A 15056-nucleotide genomic window follows, 5' to 3' on the forward strand; every position below is an offset into this window, starting at 1 on the left:
CAGGACTTCGAGACTGTGTTAATGGGGAGAAAATATAGGAGGGAGAATTCAAGGATATTCCCAGGTATATATTGGTGTAATCCATGCTGGTGGAAAAGAGGGGGAGGGCAAAAAATGAATAGTTCAGTTTTCTAGTATGACAGCCAAGGGCAGAAATCCAGAAGATATTTGAATGTGAAAGTGTAGAGCTCAGAAAAAATTCTTGAAAGCAACTAATGTTTCTTGGAGTCAGCTTCAGCTTGGTGTGGGAAATAGTTGAAGCAAAAGCAAAGAGAAGATCCCACAGGGGTGATGGGTAGAATGAGAAAACAAGAGGAAAAAAAGAACAGATTCTTGCACTAATGACCCCTCCAAGTCCTGAAATAAAGAGAACAAATGGCCATACCTGGATGGTTTCAACTATTCAGTGGTATAATAGTTCCACTGGTTTTTAATTGATATTTTACCCATAAAATGGTCTATGGTCAAATATAATTGAACACAGGCTTAGATATACATAAAATAATTTTCATTGCAGAAGAATTTTGACAGATGCTAACATGCTTTGAGAAGTTTCAAAAAGGGAGATATATGTGGCTTTTCTTAGCATTATTTGTAGTTTTCTTCTTGAACAACCCCAGCAAATATTATTTGGCAAACATTAGCTTAGTTGCACTTGAAGGTTCTTTCTAGTTATAGTATCCGATAATTACATTGTCTATAGTTTCAGTGATCTTTAAGAATAGTTTTCCTGACACCCTAAACAGTGAACCTCCAGAATTCAGGGATCCTATAAATTATAATAAATATAAAGAAAGCAGAATTTAATTTTGTCAGAACAAGCCATTACATTAAAACATTTTTAGCAAAGTGTAAAGCCTATGAGGAACATGAGAAAATATTCAGGAGTTCAAAGATGTGGTAGATAAATTTAATAACAAATTGTCACATCCTGGATATCCCTTCAGATTGTGTGGTAAAAACATGGCAGTGGTCTTATCCAGACTCTTACAAGGCGGCAAATGCCAATCCCTGATTATCCCAGTTCCAGGGAGATTCAGCTCCTGCAGGTGCCCAGGCATGCAGACTTGATCCCATTCAGTGCTTAAATCTAGTGGTCAGATGAAATCTTAAAGTGGTGATCTGAGTCCAGCAGGCAGTGTTCAAACCCCTCTTGAGGATATACTTGACGAGATGTAGCCTGACTCCCTGGTCCTGGCTCTGATTGCTCTCTCTGGCTGGTTGTGCCATTCTCTGATTGACATTTCCATTCTTATCTAGGTGAGGAGCCTTGCCCTGCATTCTATCCTGTTTTCTTGTGGCTCTAACAACCTGAAAAACTCCTGTTAGTCTCTGTAGAGGGTAAGAATAGAGTATGTGAAAACTGTTCCTATACTTTAGCTTCTGAAGTGGCTAAAGCCAGATGGATTCTCCTGTACCCAAGACATTCTATTCCATTGAGTGTAACTATACTACTGCTCTGCTCATCAGCTTGAATAGTTACTCCAAAAGAAGTATGAGACAAGACTGATTACCAGTTCTTTCAAGGACATTGTGATGTGGATGCTATTACGTAGGAGGCATAAAAGCTATATAAATATATAAACATATATACTGCTGTAGTGTATTCTCATTATAGCTGAATCTCCTATCCAGATTTTACTAATTGAAACAGAGAGAAAGAGGCAGAGGGAGAGGGGAAAAAACTTGAGAGCATATTGTTCAAAACTTAAGACTGAAAGAGGGTAAGCAAACCAAAGACACATGTTCACTCATTGATTCATTCAACAGATATTCTCTGAGAACAACTATGTGTCAGACACTACTCTATATTATATTTCACTGGAAATATAGTTATAAAAATAGACATAAAATTATCTCCCTTCATGGATGTTAAGTCAGTACATTCACAGCACATCTGCTCTTAAAGTAAATTCAGCTTATTTGGAAAGACCCAATTAAGGATAGTCCATTTGTTCAAGTACCAGATTTGAAACTTGTCTTTCTATAGTAGGTAAGGAGGATAAATAAGCCAAGGGTAGTTTTTTTAGGCATAAGAGCTATGATCACATGATCAGTTTTATTTACCTCTATTCATATTTAATAAACAAAAATTGAATAGAGTTTTTAATGTAGGAATTCCAGAGACAAAGAAAAACAATGAAAAAACTGTAAAGTATTACACTTTCTAAAGAATTAGTTTGTTCACAAGCATGATTAATTATCATATAAATAATCACAAATAGCTTTTATTAATCACCAATTTCAGTCTACCAGAAATTGAAATAAAGAGAGAATAGTCAACTCAGGTGGGTGCAGGAAATGTTTTAAGCACAAATTTGGGGCTTGTCTATATTTTCTTATCCTTTTCTCTGCTATTTCACTTTTTTCCTTTTCAGATACTCCTCAGTATCTGGAAGGCTTTCTCATTCTATTAAAATTTACTCTCTGCAAAACTCTCAGATTCCTGTGGCACAAACCTCACTCTAACTGCTTAGAGAGAAAATTCACCCATGACCTGATTCTGTTAATGGTCATCTAACCTAATTGATATGTCTCTGGTACTTGATGATGTTTACCACTTTCTCTTTCATAAAATTATTATCTTATTTTGCTTTAACAACACCATTATTTCCTGTTCTCCCTTTACTCATTTCTTCTCAACTTATTCTTTAATTCTTTATTTAACCACATCTTAAGTATTTATATTACCGTGCTCTTTAATTTAGTCCCTTTGTTACTCATCAATGAAACATGATTTCAAGATGTGTAGCTGCATAAGGGAATATATAGTCTATAACTATGGAATCCACTCTGTCATTAATTAATTAACTCATTAATTGACTAAATCTTTAATGAAATTGTCCTTTTCTATACATGATAATTTCTGGTCCAACATGTGACCTCATTATTCTACCATTACATCTGGAAAGATAATTATGATTAAAGTATCTCAGCAGAATTTTAAGCCTAATAAATTTCAATGGGCAGCAAATAACAGAAACTACTCTATTTTGCTTAAGAAAAAAAAAGAAAAGAAAAAAGGACTAATTGCAGTAATATTGTGGCAGCTCAGAGAATCAACGGTAAGGAGATAGTTGGGCATTGGAAACACACTGGAAGTAGATATTTAAACAACGCTGTTTCTGGCTATTTGTATTAGGGGACTATTGCCATAATAATGCCGAGTAAAAAAAAAAAGTATTTCAAGAATTTATTTTTCTTGCTTTAGGTCTATTACATGTTAAGTTGGAAAGCTTGCTTCAGACTGAGGCTTGGCTGGGTTTGGCTAGGATTTTCTCCAGGTTGTGGATTGGGTATAGGTATTTTCCATGAGCTTTGTCATTCTCCTTGGAGCCAGAGCTACCTGGAACGTCTACTTCTCCTAGTGCATCCTTGGAAAACACAAGTCTGAGCAGAAATGTTATTCTTATTAAAGCCTCAGCCTACAACTGGCATATTGACACTTCGATCCAAATTTCATTAGCCACAGCAGTTCATTTGGCCAAGCCCAACATCAATGAGACAAGGAAAAATACTCCATCTCCAGTTGGAGGTACTACAAAGTCACCTGGCAAAGGTCTTGGATAGATGCAGAATGACGATAAAGAATTAGAGATTAATGATCCAATACACCATGCTCCTTCATTCTGTCTATTCATTGTGAATTATGTATAATGATTAAGGGGATCACAAATCACTCAGTCTCCCAGGGTAAAATCCTCAGAAATGTCTTTGACATATCCAGATTCATAATTCCCTACATCCAGTCAATCATAAAGTTTCCTCTAATCTTCTCTCTCACTTCTAACCCTTCTTTCATTTTTATTACCACTGTTTGACTTTAGGTTTTATTGCTTTTATATTATTATATAAGTATAGGTTTTGTTGTATTTATATTATCACATAAATTTAAATTATCACATGGCCATCTAAACATAATTTAAGCATATAGGAATATAACCTAAATATAAATATTATATATAAATAATTGTTATATCCTCTGAACTGGTTTTCCTGTCTCGTCTCTTCTTACTGTTATCCACCATCTACATACCACCTAGAATTCCACGTTTCACTTTTTAAAGTACAATTCTGAGATTTTGTTTCTCTTCTGATAAATTTGTAACTATTTCTTATTTTCAGAGACTAAAATTCCTTAGTGTGGAATAGAAGTCCATTCACAGTCTTCTCCTAACTCATTTTTCACATCTCATTTTCTTCTTTCACTCAGCATGAACCCGCACTCCAATCACAAATAATTACTTGTCATTCTTGTATAGTTCTGTGTACTTAATGGATTTCACTTTAGGACTTCCTGTTACCTACCCCTTAAACCTCTGTCTGTGACTTCCTTTTTAGACCTTACCTCAAATTTCACAACTTCTGGGGAGCCTTAGCTGAGTTAGTGCTTCCTTCCTATGTCTCACCACAATACTTCATTTATCTAACACATTTTTTGCACATTACTGGAATGTTTACTATTATGCGTTTTATATACCATATTTATTCTTATCACTGCTTTGACTCCTTTGATGTGAGCATTTTCTCCACCTTAGTGATGAAGAAGTAATGGTTCAGAAAACTTAAGTAACTTAACCAAGGTCAGTGTACTTAGTAAGTGAAAAGGATAGTGTCCAAAGCCAGGTGCATCTCATCTCTCATGGAACCTGTATTCTTCTCTCTCATTTCCATTCCTTCTTTCATTTTTATTATCAATATTTGACTTTAGATTTTATTGCTTTAATATTTATATAAATATAGTTTTTATTGCTTTTATATTTATAATGTTTCCAAATGCTACATTATAATGCTACACAGTATATAATTGCAGATTGTATGTCAAGGGGCCTAGTTGTCTTGTTTTTTGTGTAGCTACCAGCCCCCAGATTTTGTCCCCAGGTATCTGTTGGACAAATTTATAGCAAGGACAAATAAACACCAAAGTGTAGTAAAACAACTGATTGCCCATCAGCAGGTACCTAGGAACTGTGGTAGAAAAGCAAGGGAGAAATATACAGAAAAGACCTGGAATTGATTAGAGTTGAGAGAGAACTTGGACGGGGTAAGAATTGTAAGTTTTTTACTATCCAATACCAAAGGAAATTGCCTTATGGCTCCGTACATATGCCTTTCAGAATTTCCCACAGGCTAAACAAGGCAATCTCCATGTATTATAGTGCATGTTTTATTTCATTTTCTTCCTGTTATAAAAATGAGTCAGTTCTGCTTGGAGAAGGAAAGTGTTTACTTTTGCTTTTTGAATAATTTCCTGGGGAGAACTGTTCTGTTTATGGGGGAGGGGGATGGGAAACTTCAAAATTGGTTTTCTTATGCAGAGCATTTTGAAAGCTCTGTAAAGATATCATAAAATAACTTTCTTTATAGAGGTCTCATTCTTACCCCTCAGACTGTAATTATTAACATAACCCTCTAGGCACTCTTGTCATCTCCACCTGAATGTCCTATCTTGTTTTATCTGTGATCTTTCTCCTGATTTATTAGTTTAAAGAGCCCTTGGCTACTCTCTAATGAGAAGAAACTGAATTTCTGTAGCTTAGGTCACCCTCTATTGCTTGAAGGGAGAAAGAAGAAAGTTCACTGGAAGGTAAAGAGGGAAAAAAAAACCTACAGGCAGACCTAATCTCCTTAACATCCTTTTGTAACTACTAAGAACAACCGGCCTGATAACTGAATTTTTGTTTTTGCTTGACCAAAGTTAAAAAAAAAGAAAAGAAAAGAAATTACATCACAGGCCTACAATATTTCCCCTTGGGGGAATTAGCCTTATCTTGCTGTTCTCTATCTCTCCTGTGATCTCTAAATGCTGACAAATCTGCTGAACAAAAAGCACTGGTGTTTCCTTCTGGACCCCCAAGTCCTCTCTTACAGCAGTTGGCCCTGGGTGAGGTTTTTCAATCAGTGTCAGCTTCAAGCTAGCAGCTTGCATCCTACTGCAAAATTTATGAAGCATGCTGATGAGAACAACGTGGCTCCCTGGGAAGATGACTGGGAATTGGCAGAGGAGTTTTTGTAAGTCTGAGCACTGCAGCTGGGCCATCGATTGTTCCTTCATCTGGTTGGACTTCAAAAGGTTACATGCCTTGTTATGTTTTGCACCCCTAACCAGAAGCTACTTTGGGAGCATGAGGTGCTTCTTAGAATACATTAAAGCCCTATCCACAACCTCATCTCCTGTTTAGCTGAGACCACTCATCCAATCTTCAAGTTTCTAGGGTGGTAGGGGAGAGAAGAAGGGAGTTATGCGTTTGGTTGGTCAGTTACCTAATCTATCTCAAACACAGGTGTTCAGGAGGGAAAACAAAACAAAAAAAGAATGGGTTGTATTAAATGGTGGTGAAATCATCTGCCATAGAGCCTGCTATATAGTATGCACCAAGTGGAGAGGAAATTAGGGATAGACTCTGAAGCCAGACTGCCTGGATTTAAACCCTGGTTCTGTTCCTTATCAGCTACATGAACACAGGAAGTTACTTACCCTTTTAATGCCTCAGTTTTCTCATCTACAGCATGGGGACAATATTAGTGTCTCCTAAGGTTGGTCTAAGGAAAGTGTGACAAAATACATGCATATTCTTGTAAGTATATTTGGCTTATGGCACATGCTTAATTAATGTTAGTTATTTTTTTAAATTGGAGCAATAAATAACAATAAATAGAGAAAATGGATCTCAACCACTTTCAAGGTCTACTGTCTCTCATTCTTCAAATAATATCTGAGCTATGACTGAAAACATTCATACTTTTCCATAGCTATTTCATTTCTGAAAGTGACCTAAGGAGGAGAAAGCTCTGTCTGATATAAAATGTATACAGTATACAGTATAGTATATGGTATATATACTATATATATGTGTGTTTATACATAAATTATATAGTTATGTGTTTATACATAAATCTTTCTATTTTTATATAAAGTACATGCAAGTCTTATTTATATATGTATAGGTGTATCACATTATATCATATTATATTATATATAATCTTATTTTTGAGCTCATTTTTGATATTACTGCTAAATTTCAAATCAGTATGTTTGTAAAGAGGAGAATGACTATTTTGAAATCTGAGTGTCTAAATTGTGACTATATTTGTATTTGCTGCCTAAGAACTGATGTGATGATATTATTTGGTTTAGAGAGTATTTGTTTTATCAGCTTTTGGGGGTACTATTTCACTTGGGCCAAAATAGTCTCTTTGAGAAGCACTTTTTTTTTTTTTTTGGCTCTGCTGCTCGGCGTGTGGGATCTTAGTTCCTCGACCAGGGATTGAACCTGGGCCCCGGCAGTGAGAGCACAGAGTCCTAACCACTGGCCCACCAGGGAATTCCCCAGGAGAAGCACATTTTGATCTGCTAATATAACATGGGGAAGCAAATACCATTGGATTCTAAATGTAAAATAGATGGGATGATGTTGGAGGAGATTTACTTTGTATTTGTCCTGGCTTATACTGTTATTCAGTGTGAACTTCATTTCATTTTCTCGATGGTTTTCTTAAATGCAGTTCTTCCCCAAAAGAAGCTGATGAAAAGCCATGAGAATTTTTGATCATCCACAGTAATATATACAAGAAAGCAGACCAAAGAACTCTTAGATATGTCTAGATGCACTCAGTTCCTATTAGGGACAGGATTTGGCCAAATTATACATCAAAAGAGGCACCCAGATGTGGTAGAAAGGACATAGGGTGGGGAATCTGATAGAGATGGGTTCGATTCTTAACTCCATCACTTGCTAGTTCATAACTCCGAAGGTTTAGATTTCAGAGTTTCCTCATTTATGCTTAGAGACTTCCATATTATCCCTCTGAGCCTCACTTTCTATACAGGGGTAATTATACCTCCTTATTGTTGAGTATTATATGAAGTACTGCTGGAGAATTCAGTCAACCAACTTGGCTGAGATTTTTTATAAAAAATTCATATTTTTGAGTGGTATGGATTCTTTCCCTAATATAGTGTCAATTAGAATTGTCAAATCTTAACCCAAGTTTTGATGAAGTCAAAATAGTATATATTTTAGAGATAAGATTAAGTGGACCTGAGTTTTAGACTTTTTTAAAATTCAAGTTTATTATTTTTTTAGAGCAATTTTAGGTTCACGACAAAATTGAGGGGAAGGTACAGAGAATTCCCATGTAGCCCCTGCCCCCATGCAGGCAAAGCCTTCCGCATTATTAACAGCTCCTATGGAGTCGTATATTTGTTACAGTTGATGAACCCACATTGACACATCATAATCATCCGAAGTCCATATGTTACATTTCACTCTTGATACTGTACATTCTATGGGTTTGAACAAATGTATAACATGCAACCATCATAATGGTATCATAGAGAGTATTTTCACTGCCCTAAAAATCCTCTGTGCTCTGCCTATTCATACCCCACCCCTACCAAACTCTGGAAACCACTGATCTTTTTACTGTCTCCACAGTTTTGCCTTTTTTAGAAAGTAATAGTTGGAATCATATAGTATATAGTCTTTTTCAGATTGGCTTCTTTCGCCTAGTAATATGCATTTAAGGCTCCTCCATATCTTTTCATGGCTTGACAGATCATTTCTTTTTAGCACTGAATACCATTCCATTATCTGGATATACAATAGCTCACTTATTTATTCACCTACTGCAGGACATCTTGGTTGCTTCCAAGTTTTGGTAACTATGAATAAAGCAGCTATAAACCCGTGTGTGGACTCTTTGGAGTGGACGTTAAGTTTCTAACTCATCTGGATAAATACTAAGGAGTACAAGTGTTGGATTATAAGCGTGTGTTTAGTTGAGTATGAAACCACCAAACTGTATTCCAAAGTGATTGTACCATTTTGCATTCCCACGATCAATGAATGAGAGTTTCAACAGAAATTCCACATCCTCACTGGCATTTGGTATCATCAATATCCTGTAGGCTTTATTTTTCAGTCTCATAATCCAGAGCAAATTAATTCATATAATAGCATCTCAGCTTCTTCATTGGTAAAATAGGATGTACTGAACCTGAGGATTTACTAAGTTATCTAGATGGTGTTCAATGTGCATTAGTTATTTTTTTTTCATTTTCTTCTTAAAATGTAAATAAATAGAAATTTGCTGTTTTTTTTTTTCTTGAAGTAAAGAAAATGGAACTCTAAGTCAATGATCTTGTGGTGTCACAGCTTTGTGCTTTTGCATCTTTTTCTTCTGCCCTATAATATTCTTATTCCCTTTCTTTTTACCTAGTAAACATTTATTTATTTTTTTAAGGCCCGTCAAAAATATCATAGGTCTGGAATATTACCCATATCCTCTAATATTAATATAGTAAAGAACTAACATCTTGGGGAATATGCTCTACCAGATGTCATTTCAGACACATGCATGGATTGTTCTTTTTAATTCTCACAACACCTTGTATTTTGATTATCTCCATGAGATTGGAGAAGTAAAGTGATGAACTCAAGATCACATCATTCATAGGTAGAGAAGTGGAGGGTCTGGGATTACTGATTTACTTGCATAACCCTAAACTTCCAAGTAAATTTCTTTTTTTCTCTTATCTTCCTCTGCTCCCAGAGGACTTTGTACTCATCTTTCTTCTAATTATGCAAATTCAGTAGAATCTTTTTCACATACTCATTTTCCTATTGAGATATGAATATCTCAAAGTCAAGGGCCTTAGTCTGTTGATCATTGCATCCCAGCTCGCAGTACTCTGTGGCAGATATTAGAAATATAGTCAGTGCTTGGGTTAACATATGTGTGAATATTGACATCCAGTTTCCAGATAATCAATTAGTCTTGCAATGGAATTATTAGCAAAATGATGCTTAGAACAATGCAATCCTTCCTGTGTCATTCAGAAAATTCTACAGACCAAAGGAGAACGTTAGGAGAAATACATCATTATGAATACCACTATCAACATCCAGTAAGAATAAACAGGTTTGTTTAAGGTAATACCTTTTCTGTAACTATCTGTAAATTTCCAAGTAATCTAGTGTTAGTCACATTTCTTGACAGCTGTCAGTATTTAAAATCTCAGTCTGGACAACATAGACTTATACACCTTATTCATGAGTCTCCCCAGTGCAGTATTTGTAGAGAGATGAATGAAAAGGTGGTTTGTGGGATTTACATAAATAAGTTTTAAAAGATTCTACATGTTTTAGTATCTTATTACTATACAGAAAATTAATTCAATCAAATTAATAAGAAGCCATACTTTTTCCATTAATGTTAGCAACTTAAAACTTTAAAAATAACACCTCTTCAACCAAATACAGAAGAAGCAAAAATTACTGATCTTGTTTGATTGGTTATCTATTTTCATAAGTCCCTGAAGTAGCAAACAATTACTCTTGTCAGTTTTTGTTATAGTCTTGGGAAGATCTAGGGCAACCACCCTTTTTCATTCTTTCTTCATCATGATTAAATGCAAACAACAAGGACACTTCACAAGCATATGCCAAAGACATCAATAGTTTTTTAATGAGGCTATAACCCTGAGTAGGTCATGGAATATTAAAAATAAATGAACATATTGCTGTCACTGGGGATTGAACTCTGTCAGCTGAAGGGTATCGATGAGGAAGCACAATACCAGGACACAATACACTGCACTGCCTACATTTCAAAAGGCAGTTGATTATAGAAGCTATATGAATGACCCTTGCCCATGTCCTTGGTGCACTCAAGTTACGTGTGTATCAATGAGAGAACTGTGCACTGCCCTTCTCAATAGAGAGCCAATTGGCTGAGACACATGACCAGGCTTTATCTACACAGTCAATTGTGAGAATTAAAAGGTCATTCAATAGGAAAGATTTCCCTTTTAGTGACCCTGTCTAACAAGGAGATTATCCTCTTGAACGAGCAAGGAAGAGAACAATAATTTGTGAAGACCTAGACCCAATCAATGAAAATTCTGAGGAGAAGAGGAAATGAATGAGAAGATAGGGTGTTGCTATAATGACATTTAGGCTCTTCATCTTCAGCTCTTCATCTGTCCTTCTAAACTCATCCTCCACTACTCACTACCACACAATTAGTGCAGAAGCGAAATGGGACTCCCTTGTCCTGTTTACATCTGCTCTATCTAACCTACAAACATTGCACATGTTTTCACTTCACCTGGGACATCCTTTTTGCCTGTCCTTCTGGATAATGCCTATTCTAGTCTCAGATCATGTGGCATCACTTCTCCGTAGGCCTCTAGACTCTTTTATGATTTTCTGGAAAAAAATAGATATTAATACTTATAATACAGTTGTAGAGTAAAGGAGATAAATGACATACGTTATTTTGCAGAGAAGGTGCTCATTAAAGAGTACTTTTGAGATTATTATTCATTCATCTTATTTTATGGTGTTCCTGTTATTGTGTGGCCAGTTTACTCAGCAGCAAAGCTAGAAAGGTGACAAGACATTTTTCCAAAGTCCACTTGTAAAGGAGATGTGCAAACAAACAGTGATTACATCCTATGATAATTAGAGTTTTAAAATGTAAGTTCTACAGTACAGTGTCAACATATTAAACTATTCCTGGATAAGTCATTATTAAGGGAAATCTTAGTTGGTAAAATTAATGAATTCCAAATTTCAATGCAGCTGTTCTATATGGCCCATTGTGGGCATCTGTGGCACAAATGGTTATAACAGTCCATGAAATTTCCCTAGCAAGAAGCTGTCTCTGAGAAGCACCTTCTCAGGCAGGGGTTCCATTTTCCAGATTCCCTATCATCTAGGTAAAATCCTTTATCTAGCTTTTGCTGTGGTCTATGGACAGAATGGTATGGATCACTTTCAAGTTAAGATGTTTAAGAAGTGGTTGTGTCCTCTTCTTGCTCTCTTCCCACATCCTGAAGATGAATACAGAGATTTAAAGACCCTAGAGGATGGCTGAGGAAAAAGGTGGCTGAATAACATATGGAATAAAACCACTTTCTGCCATATAGAACAGCTGCATTGAAATTTGGAATTCATTAATTTTACCAACTAAGATTTCCCTTAATAATGACTTATCCAGGAATAGTTTAATATGTTGACACTGTACTGTAGAACTTACATTTTAAAACTCTAATTATTATAGGATGTAATCACTGTTTGTTTGCACATCTCCTTTACAAGTGGACTTTGGAAAAATGTCTTGTCACCTTTCTAGCTTTGCTGCTGAGTAAACTGGTCATACAATAACAGGAACACAATAAAATAAGATGAATGAATAATAATCTCAAAAGTACTCTTTAATGAGCACCTTCTCTGCAAAGTAATGTATGTCATTTATCTCCTTTACTCTACAACTGTATTATAAGTATTAATATCTATTTTTTTCCAGAAAATCATAAGCTTTTATTCATTCAATGAGTATATGTTGATCCGTGATTCTGTACCATAAATTTTGCAAGGAACTAGAGACAGTACTGCAAAAATAGAGACTTGTTTTTTGTTCTTTAAAGACTATAGCTAGTGTAGTGTATTTATTTCCAAATGTTTTATCTTTAATGTCACTGAGGATGCTTTTAAGAAACACAGATCCCTATTGGTCTGAAGGTTTAAAGTCACACGGTTAAACACACAACAGAGTAGTGCTGGATTGTGGGTCAGGTTTTTCTACCCCCAAACAAGCACTCTTTCTGAATTAAAAGAATTATCAGATTGGTTTTTTTCCCATCAAGAATATGGATAGTGAGATCAGTGGACTTGGCTTGCTGACCATCATAATTTAGTTAACTGTTAAGAGAAGATAGTATTACCTTTCAGTCCACTGAGATTTGACAAGAAATTGAATCGCAATGTTGTTAGCTGTTTGGCTACTTTAGAAGAAGAACCAGATGCTCTTTACCTCTCTCCACAGTCACTGTTGGAGATAATTTACGGTCCTAGATAAAGAGGTTAAATAATTTCTCCAAGAACAGATCAGCGATTTGAACCCTGGACTCTTTAGTTCTAGTTCACTATACAATAAAATAAACCACATCTACTCCTTTTAAATGAAGGAAAAGCTATCTTTTCCTATTGCTTTACACTGAGGATTTTTTATTCTTCAGAATATATTAAGCTTTTATGGTAAAGAACAGTCTAAAAAACACAATCTCTTTACAATTAATTTAAAAAATTAACTTTCCCAGTTCATTATTAAGAATGCCAAATTGCCAGATGTCTTATTAATAGGGAGAAATTTCTGGCCAATGTGACAGGGTAAGTAGAGGATAGTTGCTGTATTAGTTTGTTAGTGCTACCATAACAGAATGCTACAGACTGGATGGCTTAAACTATAACATTTTATTTTCTCACATTTTTGGAAGCTAGCCATGCATGATCAAAGTGTTGGCAGGTTTAGTTTCTTCTGAGGCCTGAGCTCTTCTTGGTTTGCAGATCACTGACCCTCTTTTCACTATGTCCTCAAATAGCCTTTTTTCTCTATGTGTGCATCTGTGGTGTCTTTTTGTGAGTCCAAATTTCCTCTTTTTATATGGCACTGGTCATGTTGGATTAAGATATGCCCTAATCTTCTCATTTTAACTTAATCACCCTTTTAAATGTCCTATCTCCAAATACAGTCACATATAGAGTTAGGGTTCAACATATGAATTTGGGAGAGGGTCGCAATCATTGCATAACAGTTTCTGAGTAGTATTGAATAACATCAATAAAGATGTCATAATAAAAGCCATACCTAACAAACCTACAGCTAACATCATACTCAATGGTGAAAAGCTAAAAGCATTTCCTCTAAGATCAGGAGTAAGACAAGGATGTCCACTCTCACCACTTTTATTCAACATAGATTTGGAAGACCTATCTATGGCAATCAGAGAAGAGAAAGAAATAAAAGGAATCCAAATGGGACAAGAAGAAGTTAAATTGTCACTGTTTGCCGATGACATGATACTATACATACAAGATCCTAAAGACACTACCAGAAAACTACTAGAGCTCATCAGTGAATTTGGTAAAGTTGCAGGTTACAAAATTAATACACAGAAATGTGTTGGTGCTTCTAAACACTAACAATGAAAGATCAGAAAGAGAAATTCAGGAAACAGTTCCACTTACCATTGCATCAAAAAGAATAAAATATCTGGGAATAAACCTACCTAAGGAGACAAAAGACCTGTACTCCAAAAAATTTAAGATGCTGATGAAAGAAATCGACAATGACACAAACAGATGGAAAGATATACCATGTACTTGAATTGGAAGAATCAATATTGTCAAAATGACTATACTACTCAATGCACTATATAGATTCCATGCAACCCCTATCAAATCACCAATGGCATTTTTCACAGAACTAGAACAAAAAAATCTTAAAATTTGTATGGAGACACAAAAGACCACAAATAGCCAAAGCAGTCTTGAGGAATCAAAACAGAGTTGGAAGAATCAGGCTCCCTGACTTCAGACTGTACTATAAAGCTATAATCATTGAAACAGTATGGTACTGGCACAAAAATAGAAATATAGATCAATGGAACAGGATAGAAAGCCCAGAAATAAACTCAAACACCTATGGTCAATAAATCTATGACAAAGGAGGCAAGAATATACAATGGAGGAGACATGGTCTCTTTAATAAATGGTGCTGGGAAAACTGGACAACTACATGTAAAAAAATGAAATTAGAACATTCTTTAACTCCAAACACAAAAATAAACACAAAATGGATTAAAGACCTAAAAGTAAGAGAAGACACCATACAAATTTTAGAGGAAAACACAGGCAGAACAATCTATGACATAAATCGCAGCAATATCTTTTTCAATCCATCTCCTAGAGTAATGGAAATAAAAACAAAAATAACAAATGGAAGCTAATTAAACTCAAAATCTTTTGCATAGCAAAGGAAACCATAAACAAAATGAAAAGACAACCCACAGAATGGGAGAAAATATTTGAAAATGATATGACTGACAAGAAATTAGTCTCCAAAATTTACAAACAGCTCATGTGGCTTAATATCATCAAAACAATGACCCAATCAAAAATTCAGCCAAACACCTAAATAGACATTCTCCAGATAAGACATACAGATGGCCAAGAGGCACATGAAAAGATGTTCAACATTGCCAATTA

General features: G+C 35.4%; 1 pseudogene; it reads left to right on the forward strand.

Annotated features, from left to right (window-relative positions):
- Window positions 1–6510: 6510 nt before the first annotated feature.
- The window catches only part of LOC103076344 (ethanolaminephosphotransferase 1 pseudogene), a 46179-nt pseudogene continuing 37633 nt past the window's right edge, over window positions 6511–15056 (forward strand).

The sequence above is a fragment of the Lipotes vexillifer genome, unplaced genomic scaffold (genome assembly GCF_000442215.2).
Source record: "Lipotes vexillifer unplaced genomic scaffold, Lipotes_vexillifer_v1.1 scaffold321, whole genome shotgun sequence".
Lineage (NCBI taxonomy): Eukaryota > Metazoa > Chordata > Mammalia > Artiodactyla > Lipotidae > Lipotes > Lipotes vexillifer.